The 23,562-nt window shown below is 34.7% G+C and overlaps 1 long non-coding RNA gene across 7 annotated transcripts in view; it reads right to left on the bottom strand.

Annotated features, from left to right (window-relative positions):
- The window catches only part of LOC118152959 (uncharacterized), a 328,047-nt gene that overhangs the window by 147,982 nt on the left and 156,503 nt on the right, over positions 1-23,562 (bottom strand). For 6 of the 7 annotated variants that reach the window (XR_013525713.1, XR_013525710.1, XR_013525709.1 and 3 more), the window contains exon 4: positions 7,770-7,923. The exons of the other annotated variant lie outside the window; for it this stretch is intronic. This is a non-coding gene — a long non-coding RNA (uncharacterized LOC118152959). The remainder of the gene's footprint in view (positions 1-7,769; positions 7,924-23,562) is intronic. 7 annotated transcript variants of the gene reach the window in all.

The raw sequence follows: 23,562 nt of genomic DNA, 5'->3' as shown, positions 1-23,562 counted from the left end.
TTAAGCTTCCCAAAAACTGCTGCCACGACCTTTGCTCTTGACTGGTCTGCTTTAATTTTTGACTGGACCACTACCACATTTTGGTATCCATTGTTTTCCTTGTGCTTTATCTTCAGCATCATACTGGTAAAGTCACAATTCATCTGACATTAAAAATCTTAGAACAAATGCTTCAGGATCTTGATCCTACATGTTCAAATTTTCCATGGAAAGTTTTGCTGTCGTCTGCAGCTGATGTAGGTAGGCACAACGGTTTTAGCATCCTCTTAATGGAAAGCTTACTCAACTTTAATTTTTCAGTCTGAATTGTGTAAGCTGGGCCAGTTGAGATGTTTATGGTGTTTGCTATTGTTTTTGCTGTTTATCGTCAGTCCTTTTCAATTAGGGCACAAACAATTAATTTTTTTTCTCACAAATTGATGTAAATGATCTGCTGCTGTTCTGTTCAACTTCAACATAGTCTCCCATCTTTAAAAAGAGCTATCGATTTTTAAACTGCTGGTTTCTTTAAGGCATTGTCCCAAGAAACACTTGTAAAATTATATAGTTTGGCTGTGTCCCCGCCCAAATTTTGACTTTAATTCACACATTTTGTGGGAGGGATCTGGTAAGAGGTGATTGAATCATGGGGGCAGGTTTTTCCCGTGCGGTTCCCCTGCTATTCCCATTGAGATCTGACGGTTTTAAAAAGATGAGTTTCCTTGCACAGGCTCTCTTCTCTTGTCTGCTGCCAAGTAAGACATGCCTTTCACTTTCCGCCGTGATTGTGAGGCCTCCCCAGCCATGTGGAACTATAAGTCCAATAAACCTCTTTCTTTTATAAATTGTCCAATCTTGGGTATGTCTTTCTCAACAGCATGAAAATGGACTATTACAGTTAATTGATACCAACAGATTGGGCTGCTGCTGAAAAGATACCCCAGAATTTGGAAGCAACTTTGCAACTGGTTAACAGGCAGAGTTTGGAATAGTTTGGTGGGCTCAGAAGATGACAGGAAAATGTGAGAATATTTGGAACTTCGTAGAGACTTATTGAATGGCTTTGTCCAAACTACTGATAATGATATGGACAATGAAATCCAGGCTTAGATGGTCTCAGATAGAGATGAGGAATGTGTTGGCAACTGGTGCAAGGGGGACTACTGTTATGTTTAAGCAAAGAGACTGGTGGCATTTTGCCCATGCCCTAGAGATTTGTGAAACTTTCAAGTTGAGAGAGACAATTTAGAGTACCTGGTGGAAGAAGTATCTAAGCAGCAAAGCATTCAAGAGGTGACTGTAAAGGGCATTCAGTTTTGAGAGGCAAACAATAAAAGTCTGAAAAATTTGCAGCCTGACAATGCAATAGAAATGAAAGTCCCATTTCCTGAGGAGGAATTCACACTGACTGCAGAAATTTGCATAAGTAACAAAGATCCTGAATGTTAATCCCCATAATAATGGGGAAAATGTCTCCTGGATATGTCAGAGGTCTTCACAGCAGCTGCTCCCATCACAGGCCTGGAAGCCTAGGAAGCAAAGATGGTTTCATGGGCCAGCCCCGGACCCCTGCTCTATGCAGCCTAGAGACTTGGTAATCTGTGTCTTTTCCCCCCACCCCGCTCCTGCCAGCCATTGCTAAAAGGGACAAAGACACAGCTCCAGCTGTTGATTCAGACGGTGGAAACTCCAAGCCTTGGCAGCTTTAACATGTTATTGAGCCTACGGGTACACTGAAGTCAAGAATTGAGGTTGGGAAACTCTGCTTAGGTTTCATATAAGGTATGGAAACAAATGGATGCATATTTGTTTCCATACAAATGGAGGCACCCTCAGAGAGAACATCTGCTAAGAGAGTGAGGAAAGAAACTGTGGGGTCAGAGGTTGAAACAGTTTGGAGGGCTCAGAAAAAGACAGAAAGACGAGGGAAAGTTTGGCACTTCCTAGAACTTCCTCAAGGGTATCTGGTGGAAGAAATTCTAAGCAGCAAACTGTTCAAGATATGACCTGGCTGCTCCTAACAGTATATGCCAATATGCATTTACAAAAAGATGGTCTGAAATGGAAACATATTTAAAAGGGAAGAAGAGCATAAAAGTTTGGAAAATTTACAGGCTGACAATGTGGTACAAAAGCAAAACCCATTTTCTGGGGAAAAATTCAAGCTGACTGCAAAAATTTGTTTAAGTAAAGAGGAGCCAAATGTTAACATCAGAGACAATGGGGAAAATGCCTCCAGGGCATTTCAGAGACTTTTGTGGAAGCCCCTTCCATCACAAGCTTGAAGACTTAGGAGGGAAAAATGGTTTCATGGAACAGGCCCAGGGTCTCACAGCTTTGTCAGCCTCAGGACATGGTGCCCTGCATCCCAGCCACTCTAGTTCCAGCCATGGATAAAAGGGGTCAAGGTATAGCTCAGGCCACTGCTTCAGAAGTATATGCCCCAAGACTTGGTGGCTTGACATGGTGTTGGGTCTGTGTATGCAAAGAAGGCAAGGGATGATGTTTGGAAGCCTCTGCCTAGATTTCAGATGATGTATGGAAACACCTGGATGTCCAGGCAGAAGTCTGCTGCAAGGGTAGCACCCTTGTGGAGAACCTTTACTGGAGAGAAAATGTGGGGTTAAAGTCCTGTATTAGCCTGTTTTTATGCTGCTGATAAAGACATACCCAAGACTGGGTAATTTATAAAGAAAAAGAGGTTTAATGGATTAACAGTTCCATGTGGCTGGGGTGGCCTCACAATCATGGTTGAAGGTGAAAGGCACATCTTACATGGCAGCATGAAATAGAGAATGAGAGGCAAGAGAAAGGGGTTTCTCATTATAAAATCATCAGATTTCATGAGACTTATTTAATACCCTGTGAACAATATGGAGGAAACCTGCCCCCACGATTTAATTATCTTCCACCAGGTTACTCCCACAACATGTGAGAATTATGGGAGCTACAATTCAAGATGAGATTTTGGTTGAGACACAGCCAAACCATATCAAGTCCCCACACAGAGTCCTACTGTGACACTACCTACTGGAGCTGTGAGAATACAGTCACCATCCTCCAGATCCCAGAATGATAAATCCACTGACAGCTTACACCATGTACCTGGAAAACCCTCAGTTACTCAATACCAGCCTGTGAAAGAGGCTGCAGGGGCTATACACCGGAGAACCAGAGAGGCGGAACTGCCCAATGCCTTAGGAGACCACCTCTTGCATCAGCATGCTCTGGATGTGAATAATGGAGTCAAAAGAGATTATTTGGAAGCTTTAAGATTTAAGCCCTGGTGAGGTTCAGACTTGCATGGGGCCTGTGGCCCCTTTACTTTGATAATTTTTTCCCACTTGGAATATGAGCATTTACTCAATACCTGTACCCTCATTGTATCTTGGAAGTAACTAACTTGTTTTTGATTTTACAGGCTGATAGGCAGAAGGGACTTGCCTTGTCTCAGATAAAACTTTGGGCTTAAACTTTTGAGTTAATGCTGAAATGAGTTAAGACTTTGGGGCATGGTTGGTTAGGCATATTTGTGTTTTGAAATTTGAGAAGGATATGAGATTTGGGAGAGGCCAAGGTTAGAGTTTTATGGTTTAGTTGTGTCCTCACCCATCTCATGTTGAATTGTAATTCCCAATTTTTGGGGAGAGACCTGATGGACGATGATTAGATCATGAGGGTGGATTTCCCCCTTATTGTTCTTGTGAACTCCATCTCATGAGATCTGGTTTTCTCAAAGTGGATAGCATTTTGCCCTTTGCTGTCTTCCTTCTCCTCTGGTCATGTGAAGATATATCTTGCTTCCCCTTCAGCTTCCAATATGATTATAAGTTTCCTGAGGCCTCCCAAGCCATGTGGAACTGTGAGTCAATTACACCTCCTCTCTTTATATGTTATGTAGTCTCAGGTATGTCTTTATAGCAGTGTGAGAATTAACTAATACATCTATATTCCAGTGATCTTTTATTCTGTGAGTTGGCTTTTCATGAGGGATGTGATCAAGGAAGAAGATGACACCAAAAATGAGCAAATTAGACGTTCCCCATTCCCAGATTTTTGTATTTTAAAGAAATTCACAGTAAGTGGCACAAAGGGAAGCTGAAAAGACATGCAGACAGAGACCAAGATACCATGGTCTTGGTGAACCTAAGTTGTGAACAGTTTGCTAAGATTTTAACTGGGCCTATGATAACTCAAGGCATAAAAAAAGAAGGATTTACAGAGCACTGTGGTAACCAACAGCAGAAACTCAATCAAAGGGGAAGGAAATATATTAATTCATTTCAAAAAACACTAAATATGTCATTAAAGTAGAAAAAAAAATAGAACAGGTAATTTAAAGAACAGATTATTTCAAATAGGGAAGTCATTGAATCTGCAAAGTGAGAAAGAAGGCTAATTTCTGTATACTATGGCATAATAGAGTCATCAAAGTTGTGATGCTGAGGTGCTTTTAACAAAGTCATTTTGGTTATTAATAGAATACTATTTAGGTGATTAAAAATAAAAAAGAAAGAGATATCAAAGTGCAAATGTTTACCATGAGACCAGCATTTATTATTAGTAAACGGAAAGTACCCAAGCAGCAAGTCCCAAGTGCCTATTTGTCTAGTTGTGTCTTACAGTAGAAGGCCAGTACTGTGTTCCACAGGTTGCAGCCAGTGTTACCATTGTATAGAATTGCAATAATCCATCCTGACAAAGGTATCAGTTATGATGTTCATTTGATTTTCACTATTTTCCTATTTCTTCTTATTTAGTAACTGTTATGTAAATCAATTATTATAAAATTTTAATAAAATAGAAGGAGAAAAAGATTTAGTTTCTCCTACATACAAATAAAAATAAAACACTCTGTGTGCATATATATACGTAATCTGCCTCCAAGTATGGTTTTAAATATTTCTTATTTTTAACATTTATTGTTTCCTCTTTTTATTTTTGTTAATTTCATTAATCTGCATCTTATATTTTGATTTTCTATCTAAATATTAATTTATAATTTTAACCATGGACAAGAAATAATAAAAAATACTAATACTTATGTTTAGTTATATATTTTTTATTTTAATTACTCTTCTAGATTCGTTATTTTTGATTTACTCAGTAATTCTCCAATTGCTTCTTCCTGGCTGTATCTAAACAGAATTACCTAATATTATTCTTATAAATGCAGTTACTTTTACTAAGAATTTATGTATTTAATTAGTCACAGGATTCATTACAGAGATGTTTGAAATCAACTGTGACAGAAAGATTGTCAATTAGTTTCACTGGTTACTATACATGAATAATTGAGTTTATTTTAAAAAACAACTGTTAAAATGACTTCTCCAATTAGGAAAAGTTACCAGAGAGTAACTTAAAATAAATATGTTATAAACAAAGAATAACACATTTACTGCCCAAGTGAATAAGAGACAGCAGAATTTCAAATTATAGTAAAATGTTTTAATGTGGTATATAAACTGAAACACTAAAAGAAACTGCATGTACTATTAAAAATAAGCTTATTATATTGTGATCCTATTTGGATAGTAAGATTATTGTTGATAACTCCCTTTTCTCAGTGTGCCTATAACTAGTTTGTTCTTCTCTGTCTACATTATATAGGCCTTCATTTCTTGACCAATTTTTTAATAATACAGTTTAGGGCTATTTTTAGCAATACACATGGAAATAGAAATAAAATATTAATTTCCCACTATAGATGATGTGATTTACAAATATGCAAATAAAGAAAGCAGCAGAATAAATTTTTTAAGGTACTATCATTCTTTTTCCAGGGGGTGCCTTCATTCTCTGGCTTAGCAATAACTAATTCACATACTTGCTACCACCAATAGTCCTCTCAAAACTGCCATCTTCATAAAGAACTAATCATAACTTATCATTTACTTTTCCAAATTCTTCTATACAATGGTTAAGAATTAGAATTCCATAGTCTGATGGCTGGAGTTTGAATCCTGGCTTTATCACTTGCTAAAACTTAACAAGGTTTTCATCTCCTGTGCTTAACTTTCCTCATTTGAGGTAGTACTTGATGTGGCTTATTGCTAAGGTTAAAGACGTTAGCTCTAAAATAGTATCTGACACATAGTAATAATTTCACAAGTGTGAGCTAAGGGTATTATGTGTTCTATTTGTGTAGTAGTGCTTTTATGTTTTATTATAGGTGGTTTGTTTCTCTGGCTTATTCTCACTCTTTCTAAAATCATGCTCAAATACATAGATGCTTGCTGATTCTATGTAAACAAAAAGACATTTTTCTCACTTATCTTTGTGGGCATGTGGACATATGTCTAGTCTTAGTACTATGGGACATTTTCTCTGACATGCAAACCAGAACACTCATAAATAATTGAATAAAAGTATAAACCATACACTACTTTTCAGAGATATGGTAATCTTTTCTAAACATGCCTGATATCTGAAAATAATCCATCTCCCTTTGTGCAATTCTCAATTAGCTGGAACTTTCTGGTCAAATGGAGACTACAGAAAATTTGACTCAAACTGTAAGTTTAGATTTGGGAGACCAAATCCTGCTGTTTAACTTTTATGGTTTCATGACAGTTATTTCCTCATGGCTTACTAGTTTCTTGTTTTGCATTCTCATTGGATGGGTCAGTTCTGTCCCACATTGACCTGGACTTAGAGCTCATCTCCTTCAGGGTTTTCTAGAAAAATATCTACTCACATTTAATTGGAATTTATTGGATATTTAGATATTGTGAGAAAATATTTGACATTGTTTTCAGTCTTCCACAATACTGTACCTCCAAGTGTTATTTTTTCTCCCTCTCTTTTCTCTAATACAAAAAAACATCCTCCTTGGGCTCATGCACAGCCATTCCAGATGCTCTTAAGATCTGATATTCTATCCAGTTAGATTTGCAAGAAAAATTTTCAACTAAGATAGGACTTCCCTTCTGTGAAGTCTTATAACCTCTGCTCTGGGAAAAAAAAAAACAAAAGCCTATTTTTTTATGACCTCTTCAATAAGCGAGCACTACTTTGGTTTCAGAATTATTTGTCTTTTACAACTACATAATATCATCGCAAGTGGCCAGCCTCATTGGACACACTGGATGACTGCACTAAGAAAGTGCAGGGATTTTAATGTCTGATGGACTTTAGTAGCAGGATTTGAAGATTTCTCTGAATCAATTAGAAAGTCTTGCCAACTATAAGCTTGAAGAAAACTCAGTCCTATGGCAGAAAATTTTATACAAAGAGCAAAGAGGCAGGAAGTGTAGGCCAAAGGGCAGTAGATTCTACAAATCTACAGGGTATCTTAACAAGTAGCACGTTTTCGTCAGGAAATATTTGCAGGTAGCATAGTAACAATGTTAAATTCTAAACATTACATTAAGCTTTCTCATATGTGCTCTGTCTTAAACTAGGTATAATCCTAGAAACTGAGGGTTTGAGAGCTCTAGGCCATAATAGTTCACAGTCAAAATCACGGTTCTAAAATTAAATAGGAAGAAGAATCCTAGCTTTACCAGATACTAACTGCAGGTCTTGAGTAAGGTCATTTATCTGACTAAAGTTCAATTTTCTCATCGGAAAAAGTGTAAAAGTAATATAGATGTGACTGGGGTTTTGTGAGGATTAAAAGACATAGTGTATGTAAATCACCCAGGAGAGCATTCAGGAAGGAGAAAGCAGTTTCTGTGTACAAAATTTTAGTATCACTGGGCACAATGGGGGCTGAGAGAAAGGTAAACAGGTAATGTTGCTTCACTTCTAAGGACAATAAAGATTCATATGTTAAAAGTAAATACTTTTAATGCTTTTTAGCTGGGCATGGTGGCATGTGCCTGTAGTCCTCACTTCTTGGAAGGCTGAGGCAGGAGGGTCGCTTGAGCCCAGGACTTCAAGGCTGCAGTAAGCTATGGCCATGCCACCGCACTCCAGCCTGTGAGACAGAGCAAGATCCTATTTCAAAAAAAAAAAAGGCAAATGTTTAATAATTGAAATACAGAGCTAAGTATATGACTTGGTGTCTGATTATGTATTTGACTCTTAGACTTTAAACTATATAGAACTATGACGAAGATACCTAAACATTCCTTGTTTAGTGAGCTGATATTTCTTCTCACCAATGACAAAATTATACAAAAGAATTAGCAGAAAATTGCTTCTATATATATCTTTAAATGCAAATTTTCTGTACTCATGATCAGAAACTTGGGAATGCTAGTGTATTTTGTTTATGAGGGGTTTCGTTTGTTTGTTTGAGACAGAATGTCACTGTCACTTAGGCTGGAGTGCAGTGGTAGAATCTTGGTTCACTGCAACCTCCTACTGCCAGGTTCAATCAATTCTCCTGCCTCAGCCTCCAGAGTAGCTGGGATTACAGGCACCTGCCACGATGCCCAGCTGATTTTTGTATTTTTAGCAGAGACAGGGTTTCACCGTGTTGACCAGGCTATACTCCAACTCCTGACCTCAGGTGATCCACCCACCTTGGCCTCCCAAAGTGCTAGAATTCCAGGTGTGAGTTACTTTGCCTGACCTGTTAATGACGGTTTATATACAATTTTATTTTCCCTAACAGTCATCTATTCAATTTTACACATTGTTAAGATATAGTAATTTTTCACGTTCTAAATATATTATTCACAATTTTACACATTCTAAGTATATTAAAAGAAGGCGTAGAGCCCTAAGTATTGGTCTAAATAATTAATAAGTACTTGAAACATTAGTAAGAATTATCGATAAAAATGTTTAAAAGTCCAAACTTTTAAGAACTGCAGTAAGTTTCCAAGTGCTAGTTTAATCCTTATTGACCATGTAGACAATCAGACTTGTACTACAATCTATTTTACTAGATAATTTGAATGCAAAATTATAATTATTTTATATCTTTTTGGAACAAATTTTACTTCAGCTATTTAAAAACTTATTAGGGATGTGCATATGAGACTGCTAATTGTACCACTGGAAAAAATATCTTTTATTGACATTATCTCTCTAAGTGTCCTCAAATGACAACTTTTTTCAGTCACAACAATATTAGATTAAGGTGGATTGAAACAGAATACGAATATGTAAAGAATATATCATGAAAATTGAAAGCAGTGAAAATGATGAGATGAGGGAAATGACAGTTGAGAGGACACACATTCAATGCATACCAATGTGACGAAAGATGCCCTAGTACTGCCATACTTCAACCTTGTCATCATCTATCATTTGCTTTTTGAGACCTCTTTAATTCTTACAAAAGACATAACCAATACAGTTTTCATGGTATGGACATTTTAAGAGAAATTATAAACTTTATTCACATAATGACCACTTTACATATTTCTAATTTATCTATAGCTATGTGATGGTGAAAATTCTTCCTAATCAACAAGCTCAAACTAAAACAAGGAGAGCCAAGCTTGAAGTGTAAAATTCTTGACATCATTAGAAAAAATTAATATCTGAAATAAAATTTTATGAATACTATCCTGAATTTTTGTTTCAGATATTAATTTTTCCATGTATTCCTTTATTTTTTAAAAACCATGCGTTTTAATCCACAAATGCTAATATGAATGTAAAATCACAGCATCTATGTGCATATGGCTTTAAAAATAAAAAACAATGTATCATAACTTTGATAATTAGAGAGGTAACCCATTTAATAATGCAACTTGTTACTATCTCATAAAAGATTAAGAAAGGCAACTCTAAAATTCTGAGTTGGAGGATAACACTAATATCCAATAAAATAAACAAAAATTTTACTTTGCCTCCCACAGCAAGAATATTTGACTTTAGAAACTGAGCTTCATTAAAATCTAAGCAAAGAAGTAATATAATTACACTTTTAAATAAAAAGTAAAAGGATATTGGGAATCAAGGAAGAAATTTTGACACCAGGTATTCAGAATTATCTAAAGCAGGCCATGTCTTAGCTCATGGGGCTTATTTTACAAGTCTCCAGGGCAAGATTATGCTTGCTGTAAACGTGGACATAGAAAGTTTTTTTACTGTCAATTAGATTAGATGTATGCATATTGGCAGGTAACTTTCTACATTTTATAATTACTTTAGGTTAATTGTATATTGCTTATGTACAAATTACCACAAATCTATGGTCTAAAACAACAAAAGTCTACAAGCAGATGTCTAACCTCAAGAAATTGGCAAGACTTCAATTTTTCGAAAGGTTTTAGGGGAAAATCCGCTTCCATACAACTTTCCAAGTTATAAAGTCTGCCTGCAGTCTTTGCCTCATGGTTCCTCAGTATTTAAAGTATATCTTTTCAGTCTCTGGTTCTGTGATCACATCTCTTTCTTCTTTGATTCCATTATCTTCCCCTTATAAGGGCTCTTGTGATTATATTGGGCCCAATCTTAATAATTAAGAATGATGTCCTCATCTCAAGCTCCTTAACTTAATCATATCTGCTCTTTTTAAGATAATATATCCATAGGTTTCAATAATTAGTGTGTAACCATCGTTGGGGAGCCTTTATTTCCACACCTTTCTTACCAAAATCATTTCATTTGATCCTGAAAGTTTGTCTATATTAAATGGGCATGCCGATGCACATACTAATTTTTATTTGTTATTAATTCTACTAACATTTTTAAAATATCTATTATACTAGGTACTGGTGACACCAGGTTTTATATGAAATGGTAACCTATGGGGCAACAAGAGAGACAAAACAGGTATATCAATAATAGAAATAAATGAGTAAGTCTATAAAAATAATTAAGATTTGTTGTTGTTGTTATTTTTTATTATACAGATGCAGGCACCAGAAAGGCAAAAATCATGTTTCAACTTAACTTTTCAATGGTATGTGCAAATTATCCACAACTAGGGAAGAAATTTCATTCAGTCCCCAAGTCTATGTACTAAAACAGTAAAGAGTAAGAGATTCTGGCACTTTTAGCACATGCAAACAGTTACATAGACACCTATATGAAAGGTATCAATGGAGGAAGTAGCAGGACTCCACACTAGAAAAATAACACATATTCTGATTATGAAGGATCTCACAGATTGAGCCAGGGAGTTTAAATTTTATTGTAAAAATCATTGTGATCCAATGGGCACTTCAAAAACAAATAAATGATATCATTATAGTTGGATTGGAAAGCAGTCAGAAAGGAGGGTTGACAGAAGAGCGTAATGGAAAGAAACACATGGAAAATATGAGAAATAAATAAATTTAGCAACCAGTCAGCTTGGAAGGGACCCCAAGTCTCATTTGGTAACCACAGTCCTGCCTAACTTTAATTTTAGTCTGATGGGAATCTAAGCAGGGAAACCAGTCATAGCATTTAAGACTTCTGATCTTCAGAAACCATAAGAAAATACTTAAGTGTTGTTTAATGCACTATATTTGTAGTAATTTGTTATGACAGCAATAGAAATCTAACATGGTAATTATATGGGTGCTCATTATTCTAGTTTCCAATGAACACAATTTCCAATTTGATAGAGAAGAGAAAATGCCACATGTTTTTTATTGAACATCAATGAAATATTACATGACAGACGATTTTTCATGAAAAGGACATTTGTTGTTTCACTCTGCATTCAACTATACCTTTTCTCTTATTCTTTATATATTCTCTTCAGGAAAGAGAGCCACAGGGAACAGTATATGGTCCAGGCCTGGCTAATCACCAACCCTGCAGTGCTAACTTTTTTTTGGGCACAGTGATTGTGCCAATCAGGATTATCTCTAATAGTTGTTCCTTGACAGTAACGATAATTTTGTGAACTTGCCTCTTACATGACTTTATTAATTTCTTCTTCAACATAAGGTAGCCTGAGAAGGATTCCTATACTTTGTAACTCAGAGACTTCTTATTAATTCACTCCTCAACTGAAATTAATAAAAGTCTATGCTTATGGCATGCTAAAATTATAGAGTATATTAGTGATCACTCATATTTTTACATGCATTTTCATCATAACTTAAAAGAGTATTATCAGAGTCTATGTGTATGAGTCAATGTATTTAAAAGTGTTAGATGTGGGTTCATTACTATAAACAGATTCAACTAATGAACAATATGCTATGTATCTTAATTTAAAAGTTTTCATTATAAGGCCTAATGACAAATGAAGTTAAATCAATGTTACCTTCAAGACTATATTGTATAAATGAGTTTGAAGAGAAATGCTAACATATGTAAATATAGATATATAGAGATATATAGATAGAGGTATATTATGCATACATATATGAGTAGCTGAATGGAATTTAAAGAACAGAACCCAACAAATTAACATAACATTGAAAAACGCATCCTGATACAAGCTGAGAAGCATCAAGAGTAGTGAGTCAAGAGCTCCACTGGAGAGGTTAAGTGAGCACTGAGAAAATATAGAGCAGTATTCTTTTAACAGATTCAGATTCAACTACTTTTCACTGATAGTTTGATGCAGTAAGTCACTCCACACAAAAATGTGTGCTGCCTGTTATCAACCAAATTTTACATATGAGATATTGTAAATATATTGAAGATTTAAAATATAACCAACATTATCCAGTTGGTAGTAAAGAGCCCTAGAATATAAATCTAACACCTTCACCCCAAGTTTGTATTAATTTCATTGCAACATGTCACCTCCATGTTATACTCTGTTTAACTGACTGAAATAAGCTGAAGAAAGTTCCAAAGTGTGGTAGTCAATACAGATTACTCTAATATAACTAGATAAAACTCTTAATTATTGTATGTGTGAATGCCTAAAATATTTTAATAATTACCATTAACCTCAGGAATTCAAAAGTATTTTCGATAAAATTTCTTCATTTTGAATTCAAATAGCTTATACCTTGTGTCTTATGTCATATATTTGTGAGTACATAAATGTATCTATATTCATATACTTATGTGTATTTTTATAAAGTTTTTCTGTGGAGTTATCTGTATTTTCAAATTATTTTTATTTATTTAAATCATTAAAATAATAAGGAAGAATTTTTAACTCAAGACAATGTTCAAATGCTTAAGCTAAATTGACACAATAAAGCTAAAAGATTATTACCTATCAGGTCAATAATTTGTGAACTAAGCAGGATTAATAGGATTTATAACTCTTTTCAGCTACATGTAGCACAAGTAATACTAATTATATTTTCATTAACATTTGAAGCTAGATCATGTTCTCATAATTTAGTCTTGTTACGGACTAATCCATGGTTTTATTGTTAAATAAAGTTTGAATAAAAATAATACCAAGCTGTATAAACATACATTCTAAAAGAAAGAAGACCATTGTAATGATTTTAAAAATTCATCCTAATATAACAATTTGATGCTTATTTTGAATTTATCAAACTCCTTTTGAATCCAATATAAATATCATTTCTAATTTATTATTTTATTTGGAATGTGTGGGTTTGAGCACTCTAAATCCACTAAGGTAATCCTTTACTGCACAGTATTCAGGCTTGAAATTCACGTTATTTGCTGAACATTTTGCTTTAAAGAAAAGCCAAGTAAATACATGAGAAAGTTGCTACCTTGATAATATCCTCTCCTTTCTCTTTTCTCCTATGTTTCCAGCATATACCCCATAGTGCTTATGACAGAGACTACTAGCTTCCCCCTTCTCTGGTAATAGTTATCGCTAGGTATAAGGACAATAAGAAAGATATTATATATTCTAAGCTCTCTTGCATCTAGATTTGGCCATATAAATGTGTTCTGTCCAATGTGACAGAAGTGATAATTTCAAATTTTGGATTGGGCCATCAGTTGGAAAGGATTACATATCCTATTTGCTTTTCTCCCTTTCTTTATGGCTAGAAGGGTGATGTGATGGTGGCAGCTGGCATACTTCTTAAACTTTAGAAACTGAGGTTGGCAAAAAAAAGATCTAGAAAATTTTCATCCACACCACTAAAAAAATTGTGATATCCACTGTGGGCTGATTGTGTTTAACACTTTTACCAAAAAAAAAAAAATTTAAGCCACCAAGTTTGTCTTCTAAGTGTGCCTTTTTTTTTGTTCCCAGCAGTGAAAGTGACACTCTAATACAGGTCTTTATTTGAATGAATCACTCCTTTCACATACAGCTTTAGCCCCCTGGTTTTTTCCTTCTTATCACACATCTGCCAGGAGTAGTATGATCTTGATGTAAGCCAAAACATCCTTTTCTCTGTCTGAAAAAGTCAGAAAATCGGAAATTTTGGAAGTTTTGTACATTTCATGATCGTCATTCTCAAATGAACATTCAATGTTTTCCTAAAATGTTAATAAAGTTCTTTTGTAATCTCCTTCTCTCATTCACTGCAATGTTTTACTCTTTTTACTTTTTAACTTCTCAACAAAATGTTCATTCTCCCTCCTTTCCTCACAAGATCTCCAGTACTTTCATACTCTGCTAAGAAAAAACAGAAAATAGCAATAGAATTCAAATTTTAATCTTCTTTCTATCAAGTGTATAAACCATTTGATAACCATTTCCATCATATTTTCCCTCTAGTTACAGAGAAGGAACTTTTTTCAAATGTCCACATCACCACAAATCTCATTCACTTTTAAATTACTTATGTCCATTCTTTTCTGCATTTTAAAAACCATTTTTTCTACTGGAAAATGTTAACTAATATCTAAACTGGCTACAGTATCTTTCATTTTGAAAAAGAGCACACACTTGTCCTCCAACTTTTTTTCACTTTCTTTTTTTCCTATTTTTTTTCGTTCTTTGACACAGCTTCTCAAAAACACATTCCACATGTATAATCTCTATTTCATCTATCACTCAATTCACCAATCAATATATACTGATTTTAGCAATTAACTGTTAGCCATTAATGATTAATTTATATTCACACTAAACATGGAATATAATTTATATATATCACAACTTATAATACAGTTATAATTTATAGTAATGATTAATTATAAATTATATTCTTCTTCAAACAACATGTCAATTCTCTTTAGTTTTCTGAAGGCATGCATTACAATTTTTACAAAATCTACTTTTCCAACATTTTTCTTATTTCTCCCTTATGTTTCTATTCCTTCCTAGTCCCCTTTGCTAGCTACTTTTTTCACCACCTTTTAAAGTTTCCTCTGGTTTAGTCCTGAACTCTCTTTACTTCCAGGTCTCCACTGACTGACTCGAAAAAATTGGCTATCCTCATGGGTGTAGATGTCATTTGATACCAGTGATGATCAAGTTGTATTGCTACATCATATCTTACTTCTGAGTTTCAATCAATATATTCAAATGCTTATATAACATTTCTATATTCATATTACATTTGTACCTTAGCTTGCCCAAACTTAAAATCTTTATATCGTCTGCCCTTCTCATCTGCCTTACCTTCTACATTCTGTGCTTTCAGTTTCCAATTAGATCTAAAGCTTTTCATGTCTCTTCATCTACTCTAATAGAACCCTACTCTAACTTGCATAGGCTCTTTTCCCGTCTATTACTGGTCTCTTCACTTACATTTTTGCCCCTGCACAGTCATACTCTATCAAGCATTTATATTATTTTAGTTGTTTTTTGTTTTGTTTTGTTTTAATACATGTAAAAGGATATATTCCTTAGGAGCCTTCTTTTAGTGACTTGAAAGCCAAGTTCTTCCCTACCTTGGTGTCTGCACCAAAGCAATTTTCTATTTCAAATGTGCTTCCTCTAAACTTTTCATCCAATTAACCATTTTCAGATCTTAGCTTGAACATCATCTTCTCAGCACATACTTACTTTTGTCTCCAAAAGTAAGTTATGTCCCCATGTTCTATGCTCTCTAAAACCTGTAAGCCTCTTTGTAGTCATAATACAACATTTGTTTATCCATCTATCTACCTGTTTATTGTTATTTGTAAAATGTCTGTACTTTTCACTGGAATATAAGCTTCTTGATGGTGGCAATCATGCCTATCTTTGTTAATGTATCCCTTTCACCTGGGAAAGTATCTGGCACAGGGCAAAGTTTCAAGAAATAATATTTTTAATTCTTAAGTAAATTGGTGTTTACTATACGATATTCTGATAATTGGGCTTTAAATGTATTTTGTTTTCAGGGAGAAATATATGATGGCTAAACTAATTCCAACATTTGGTGTTTTGATTTATTCCTTTACTTATTGTAAATTAGTATGTTTCAGACTGAAGATTATCCAGTATGTGGTCAACTTTGGGTCAACAACAAAATAATTTTCTCAACTTCAAGTCTTAAACAATGGACAGTGGTGAATCCCCCAAGTTAGGTACAATCATATATGGACTATTCTGAGTGTCTTGCTGACCTTTTCAGGGGAAGTTCATTCTTCTCATTGGGCATTTATTCTAAATTACTTATGGTATATTTAGATTAGACAGAATTTTATTTGTTAGCTTGAGCACATAAATATTACCTAAAAGATCCTTTGGAAGATAATACATACTCACAATCCAACATGGAAAATTTTTTAACTTGTTAGAATGCAACCTTTTGAAGCTCCTGAAATCTCAGTATAAAGAGAATTTCTCACAGCTTCTTAGGCAGAAAGAAAAACATACTAATGAAGGAACTTGCATTAAACTTTAATGTTCTCTTCTCTAACATTAGAAGCTAAATAAGAATAGAGTAGCATCTAACAACTAATGAGAGAAAGGGTCAGAAATGTAAAACCCTATACCCAAAGTAAAATTCACCTGCCATTGTAAAAGAAAACTCATTGGAGTGTGTATAAGAACTCAGATCATATTTCACTTATCCCTCTTGTCTATGGATAATGCTTAGAGAAATATCCTGATCTGATACAAATAAATTCCTCCTGAAACTACAAATGGAGGAAAATGACATTATAAATTCTAAAACTTTAACTCATATATATGGTGTGTGTTTGTGTGTGTGTATGTATATATCCTATATATTTATGGGATGTACAAAAAATTATACTGTTATTAAAATATTCTAAACACAGCAGGCATTTCCAGAGGTCTTGACAATGATTCCACAAATGAACCCCTTTTGGTGCTTTAAAAAATGATAGCTGTCCTACTATTCATTTTTTGAGGAGCTTCCATACCACTTTTCATAATGGCCAACCAGTTTACATTCCCACTGATAGTGTGCAGCCAACGTTTCTTTTTTACCAAATCCTGACCAACACGTGTTATCTTTTAGGTTTCATACTAGTTTTTCTAACAAGTGTGAGGTGCTATCTCATTGTGGTTTTATTTGCATTTCCCTAATGATTAGTGATTAGCACCTTTTCATATACAGCAAAACTCATAACACAGGTTATCCAGAGTTGTGGAAGAAGAAGTGAGGAGATGTTAATCAAAGGGTACAAAGTTTCACTTATACAAAATGAATACGTCGAGATCTAAGGTATAGCTATGTGATTGTAGTTAACAATACTGTATTACACATTTGTATTTGCTAACACTTAATCTAAGTGTTCCTATCACAAAAAAAAAAAAAGATTAAAAAATGGGGTTAGGTGCAATGGCTAATGCCGGTAATTCTGACGTTTTGGGAGGTAGAGGTGGGTGGATCACCTGAGGTCAGTTTGAGACCAGCCTGGCTAACATGGCGAAACCCCATCTCTACTAAAAATACAGAAATCAGCTGGGCGTGGTGGCAGGTGCCTGTAATCCCAATTATTTGGGAGGCTGAGGCAGGAGAATCACTCGAAACTGGAAGGCGGAGGTTGCAGAGAGCGGAGAGCTGCCATTGCACCCCAGCCAGGGCAACAAGAGCCAAACTCCGTCTCAAAAAGAAAAGAAAAAAATTGTAGCTTGGAACGGTGTCTCATACCTGTAATCCCAACAGTTTGGGAGGCTGAGGCAGGAAGATGTCTTGAGTCCAATATTTCAAGAGCAGCCTTGGCAATTAGTGAGACCTCGTCTGTATAAAAACTACAAAAAAAATAATCTGGGAGTGGTGGTGCATGCCTGTTGTCCCAGCTGCCTGGGAGTCTGAAGCAGGAGGATTGATTGAGTCTAGGAAGCCATGGCTGCAGTGAGCGATGTTCTGACCACTAAACTCCAGCCTGGGCAACAGAGGGAAATGCCAAAATAATAATCGTAATAACGTAAAGTAAGATAAAATAAATGGAACTATGTGAGGTGATAAATATGTTAATTCGATTGTGGTGATTATTTCAAAATGCATATGTGTACCAAAATACCTTTGGAAAACTTAAATGTATGCATTTTTAAAAAATTGTCAAATATACTTCAAAAAGCTGAAAAACATAACACTGTCCTAGATTACACTAAAATAGAATGTACTCTTGTGGGATCAGCCAAAAATAATATAAACTACTTCACTACAGCATTGCTCTGCTGTTTTAAACACTTTCTTATCTCTTTAAATGAATGTAAAACCACATTTACAACCCACAGCTCTTGGTGGTTTTCTTTATTCTTACTGATATTAACTGGCTGGATTTTCTTTTTCAAAGTTGCTCTCTGGTGATGAGTTGTGTCTTGACTCTTCTCCAGCTGTATGCTATGGGTCTGTCATCCTTTCATCTCTCATTCTTATACCACATTCCACTTGCTCAACCAAAGCTCAGCATGTCTCTGACTGAGACCAGGTATTTTTGATATTGGCCAGGGCTATTATTCTCTGTATCATTTCTTCTGTCTTAAGATTTAAGTGAATGTCATAAAAGTTATTGCTTTAGATTTCTTTTTTTTTACATTAAAGTAAAATATAGAATGTTTATTTTACAAATAAACTTTAATTCTGAATTATAATTATCTTCTTTGTCTCTCCATATTCCCATCTCAGGCCCATTTAACTCTTCCAGCATCACCCTCTAAATTTATACTAGCTTTTCTCTGGCAATATGGTGAGAAGCTTTAGGCACATTATAGACTAATAAATTGACAGTTTCTATATTAAAGCAACTGTAGAAACAATAATTAAAGAGCTTCTATACTAGTAAAGTGAATAATAAGCACTCAGAGATTGTCCTGCGTAAAGTAACCCTGTGGGTATATTTCAAAGTTTTTAGTTGCCAGGAGTTGGAGAGTTTTTTTGAGAAGAACATACCGTAAATCACTTGGTCTTCATATTTTTTTTTCTAAGAGGACAGAGACTGAAGCCACTACTCAAGCTTGCCAAGTCTTTAAACCTGCGTTTCAAGGGTCCAATTTTAAGATTTAAGTTTTAAGACTAAAGTGACTTTTGAGTGTACTCTTAACTATATATGCTAACATGGAAATAGAGTGGGAAGAATAATCCAGCCATCTTGGCACACTAGAAAGTACTTACACAGCAGCTTTAACTCCATTCACGCTTCTCCACCTTGAGAACTTAAATCGTTAATATTTATTCTGCACTCTTTCTGTGCCAACTTAGGGTGACCAGATCTCCAGTTAAATTTGCATTTGAAAAAAAGTACCTATTTTTAGTATTAGTGTGTCCCGAATATTTCGTGGGATGTAACTAAAATGTTATTTGCTGTTTATCTCAAATGCAGTTTTAACTGAGTGTTCTGCATATTCGCACACCAAATCTGGCAATCCTATAAGTAATGGAAAGAAGCAGAGAGAAAACAGTACCAAGTACTATTCTAACAGATTTATGATCATCAAAATCAATCTGTATGTCTATTGTGATTGTAATGATGATGGGAATTTCAGAAGTGTCTCATGGCTAATAAGAGGCACATAGGTATAGTTAAAATTATTATTATTATTATATTATTATTATTGAGATGGAGTCTTGCCCTGTCACCCAGGCTGGAGTGCAATGGTGTGACCTCAGCTAACTGCAACCTCTGCCTCTCGGGTTCAAGCGATTTTCCTATCTCAGCCTCTCAGGTAGCTAGTAGCTAGGATACAGGCACATGCCACAACACCTGGCTAATTTTTTGTATCTTCATTAGAGGTGGGGTTTCACCATGTTGGCCAGGCTAGTCTTGACCTCCTGACCTTGTGATCTGCCCACTTTGGCCTCCCAAAGTTCTGGGATTACAGGCATGAGCCACCATGCTTGGCCTAAAATTATTTTAATATCAGTATTTGAAAGTTATAATAGATAAATAAATTAAATGGTAAAGAAAGATTTTGTATCATTCTGCTCTTGATAGTTAAAATTAAACTAAAATGTACCTAAGACATTAAAGATGTTCTTGCATATATTAGAGAAAGTCTATGTTGGAGTCTGTATGAGACCTGCTTCAGATGATTGACTCTGCATGTGAAGGTTTAAAACTAAGGCTAAAATTATCTGCATTGGGAAAGGGTATTGTGAAATTTTCTGAGTTCATATGGGTCAATACATCTAACAAATGTTTTGCAAAGTATTTCCATTTTCAATTATCCAAGTTCTTCTCTTCCAAGGAAATGATGGCATTAAAGACTGAGGCTACTGTAATCTGTTATCTTGAAGTAGGAGGCATTAGAAAGCTATCATGGTTTCATGTACCCTATTGAGTCATTTGCTTGCCAATATGTAATACTTAAAGAATTTATTTTAAAAATAATAGCCATTGGCTTACAGAGGAGAAAGGAGAGTCTTCAGAACTACCAGAGTACATGATAATTAGGTTCAAGTTTTAAAACACATAAGCAAATATAATTTCAGCATCATTTCTTGTATACATCCCAGTAAAGTAGTCAAAAAACAGTACTGGTTCAAAAATACCTTTAACTGTCCCAGCATATAAACACAAGAGAAAGGAAGATCAATTTTTTTCCCTGATGCTAAAACTCTAAAGCTTCAGGAAATTTCTTTATTACTTAGTACGCTGTATGTCCTAATCAAGCATAAAGAAGGAAAGTGACTAGTATCAAAGGACCCATAAAAAGGGTTTATGATGTTTCAGAGTCAGACAACATAAAAAAGGACATATTCAAATTAGAAACGCTATTATAAAGTGTGATTCTATAAGGAATCTCTATCACAGTCTTAATAATGTGATTAAAGAGACAAAGTAATAGCAGTATACACAAGTACTAATTAGAACATTGAGACTATTACGCCTCATGTGGGAGACAAGTCATAAAATTCAAAGAATATTTGTAAGGAACACCATCAGACTGGTTTTTAAGTTTTGTACTGCCTGAGGATGATTTTGTGAACTTGTGTTAGGAGATGAAAATGTTTAAGACAATTCAATTGCCCTAATAATGAATACTTGTTACAGAATCTTATTACAATATCTAAAAATTTTTAATACTTTTTCTCCACTAGACTCAATGTTACAGTTTATGTAAAGTCTAAAACTTAAAACAATTTCCAAATAAATCAAACTCCACCTTAACAAACCCAAAACTATGTAACCATTATTGTGCTGTTGTGAATTCCAGGTGGTTAGAAGTAATTATATGTATATATATAAAATTACTATATATATAGTTTTGTGATTAGAGCAACATTATCAGTTCAGCAATTATTATATTATCATTTATTTTTTTATTTGGAAAAATGAATTTAAGGTATTGAAGTATATAATAAAAAGTAAAAATAAATTGTAGGGAATAATTATTTGAGAAATTCAGAGCAATGGAACAATAAAAATAGGAAGCCATGATTACTATGTAGTCTTACACATTTTCTAATATTTGACTATAATTTAGGTCTGTATGATTCCTGTCTTAGTTTAAGTTGTGTGCCATATATTTGACTATAATTTAGTTCAAATATTAGAAAATGTATAAGACTACATAGTAATCATGTAGCAGTTAGGTAAAAAACTATTTTAACCTTTCTGGCAGTTATGCTAATGAAAAATGTGATGAATAAAGTCAGTTTCCAAAATATGCACTGCAGCTCTAAGAAAAAAAAAGACTTTGGCCAGGCCAACTTTCATTTTCAGCACACATAGTCTACTTTAGGAGATTCAAGTTTATATACAACAAGGCTTGGCAAAACAGGAGAAAAAAATAACCTATATTAACTTTTCTTCTTTGTTAAACCAACACATTTATTAGTAAGAAGGATAACTTGTTTTGTTTTTATCCCAAGGCACCTATTAATAATATGTAGAACAGATTTTCTTTAAACGGTGTTTGGAAAGCCTGAATTGCATTATTCTCAATTAGCAGAAGGAGAAAGAAATTAGTTACTCAAAAACGGGCAAACTATCTATGATGGGAAGCAGAAATTTATTTCATATGCTTAAGATGATAAAATAACATATTAGTAATGGTCTTAACAGCATTCATAATTATAGCAAAGAGAGTTCTTTAATAAGAGATTTCAAAAAAGGTTAATAATATAAAGGCCAAGTGCAATTCATCAAAAGCAATACTAAAAAAAGAAAAAATAATGAATTTTAAGTTGTAAGGTTTCTGCTAGTCTTGAACAAGGTGTGAAAAAATAACTATAGAGTGCACATGGGTTTAAAGAATTAACAGAATTGTCTGCCCATCAGATAGACCTCTATGTACCATGTTTTTCCAAACCACAGAGATAAAATAAAAGTTTTCTCTTCCCTCATCAGCTAATTTGTGTGGCTAGTTAATTACAGGGCTATGCTTTTAAGGCAGTTAATCTAGGGGTAGAACTAATGCCTCATCAACGTTCAGAAATTTTATAAGAATATTTTTTTTTGAAAAGAAAGACTGCATATTGGCATTCACGCAGTATGATGTTTTTTATGTGTCGGTTTTCTCATCCCTAGTTGAGAATTTTAAAAATATCAACCACATAGCTCTGTTGTACTAATGAAGTGGTGTTGATAATTGTATCTGGGAGGTAGAGAATGCTATAAACAGTTATGTGATGATGGTGGTGGTGGTGGTGGTGGTGGTGGTGGTGATGGATTTGGTAATGGTGGTGGCAGTGGCAGCAGAAATAAAATAACCTAAAACACAGATAAGATTTCAGCCAAAAATCATCTTCTAAAGATATTGTTAATTTCATACAATAAAGGAAATATTATTCATAGACATGTAAGTGAATGTCTGCCGTGGCATGGTGGCAACCTATTTGCCTCCATATAAGCCATAGAGCAAAGTCCTACTGCACCCTCACCTAATGCTTAGTAGATGCTTTTGATTCCCCCTGGAACATGTCAAGATAGGCAATCTTGAGAAGAACTATCATAGGAACATTTCTCATCTACCTCTCTATTTTGTGGGAGACTCTGTCTCCTACAGAAGACTCCTGTGAGACAATTTCTCATCCATCTCTGGTGCTAGTGAGGCATGGAAATTTTATTCTTGACTCACTGAGGTAGAATAGAAGCTATAAAACTACTTCACTGAAATCTAGAACTGGCTCCTTAGTGATGCAACAACCCACCGCTCATGGTACCAATCATCTGGTCCCTCTGGTTTAGTTTTATCCTCTGTTGACACAACTGACTGACATCACCCTGATCAGGGTTATGCTGTCTGTGAAAGTAATAAACTACCTAAAGAGCTTTGGCCATGTTATTTTTTGATAGGCTGAATGTGTGCAATTTTGGCAAAACCACTGGGAAGCTGCAGTAGTCACTGCTACTTAAGAACTGCTTGATCTTATAAAAAACTAAATATTTTACCCTAACCTGGGACAAATGTCTAACAAGTTTTTGGTATAAATGACCACATGTTTTTAAAAGAACTACTTGAAGAGAGTAGAATGGTGGTTACTATGGGCTAGATAGGGATGGGGGAGTTGAGGAGATGTTCGTCAAAGTACACATTTC

This window comes from Callithrix jacchus, chromosome 1, assembly GCF_049354715.1.
Source record: "Callithrix jacchus isolate 240 chromosome 1, calJac240_pri, whole genome shotgun sequence".
Classification (NCBI taxonomy): Eukaryota; Metazoa; Chordata; class Mammalia; order Primates; family Cebidae; genus Callithrix; species Callithrix jacchus.
This window is presented reverse-complemented; position numbering and strand designations above follow the sequence as displayed.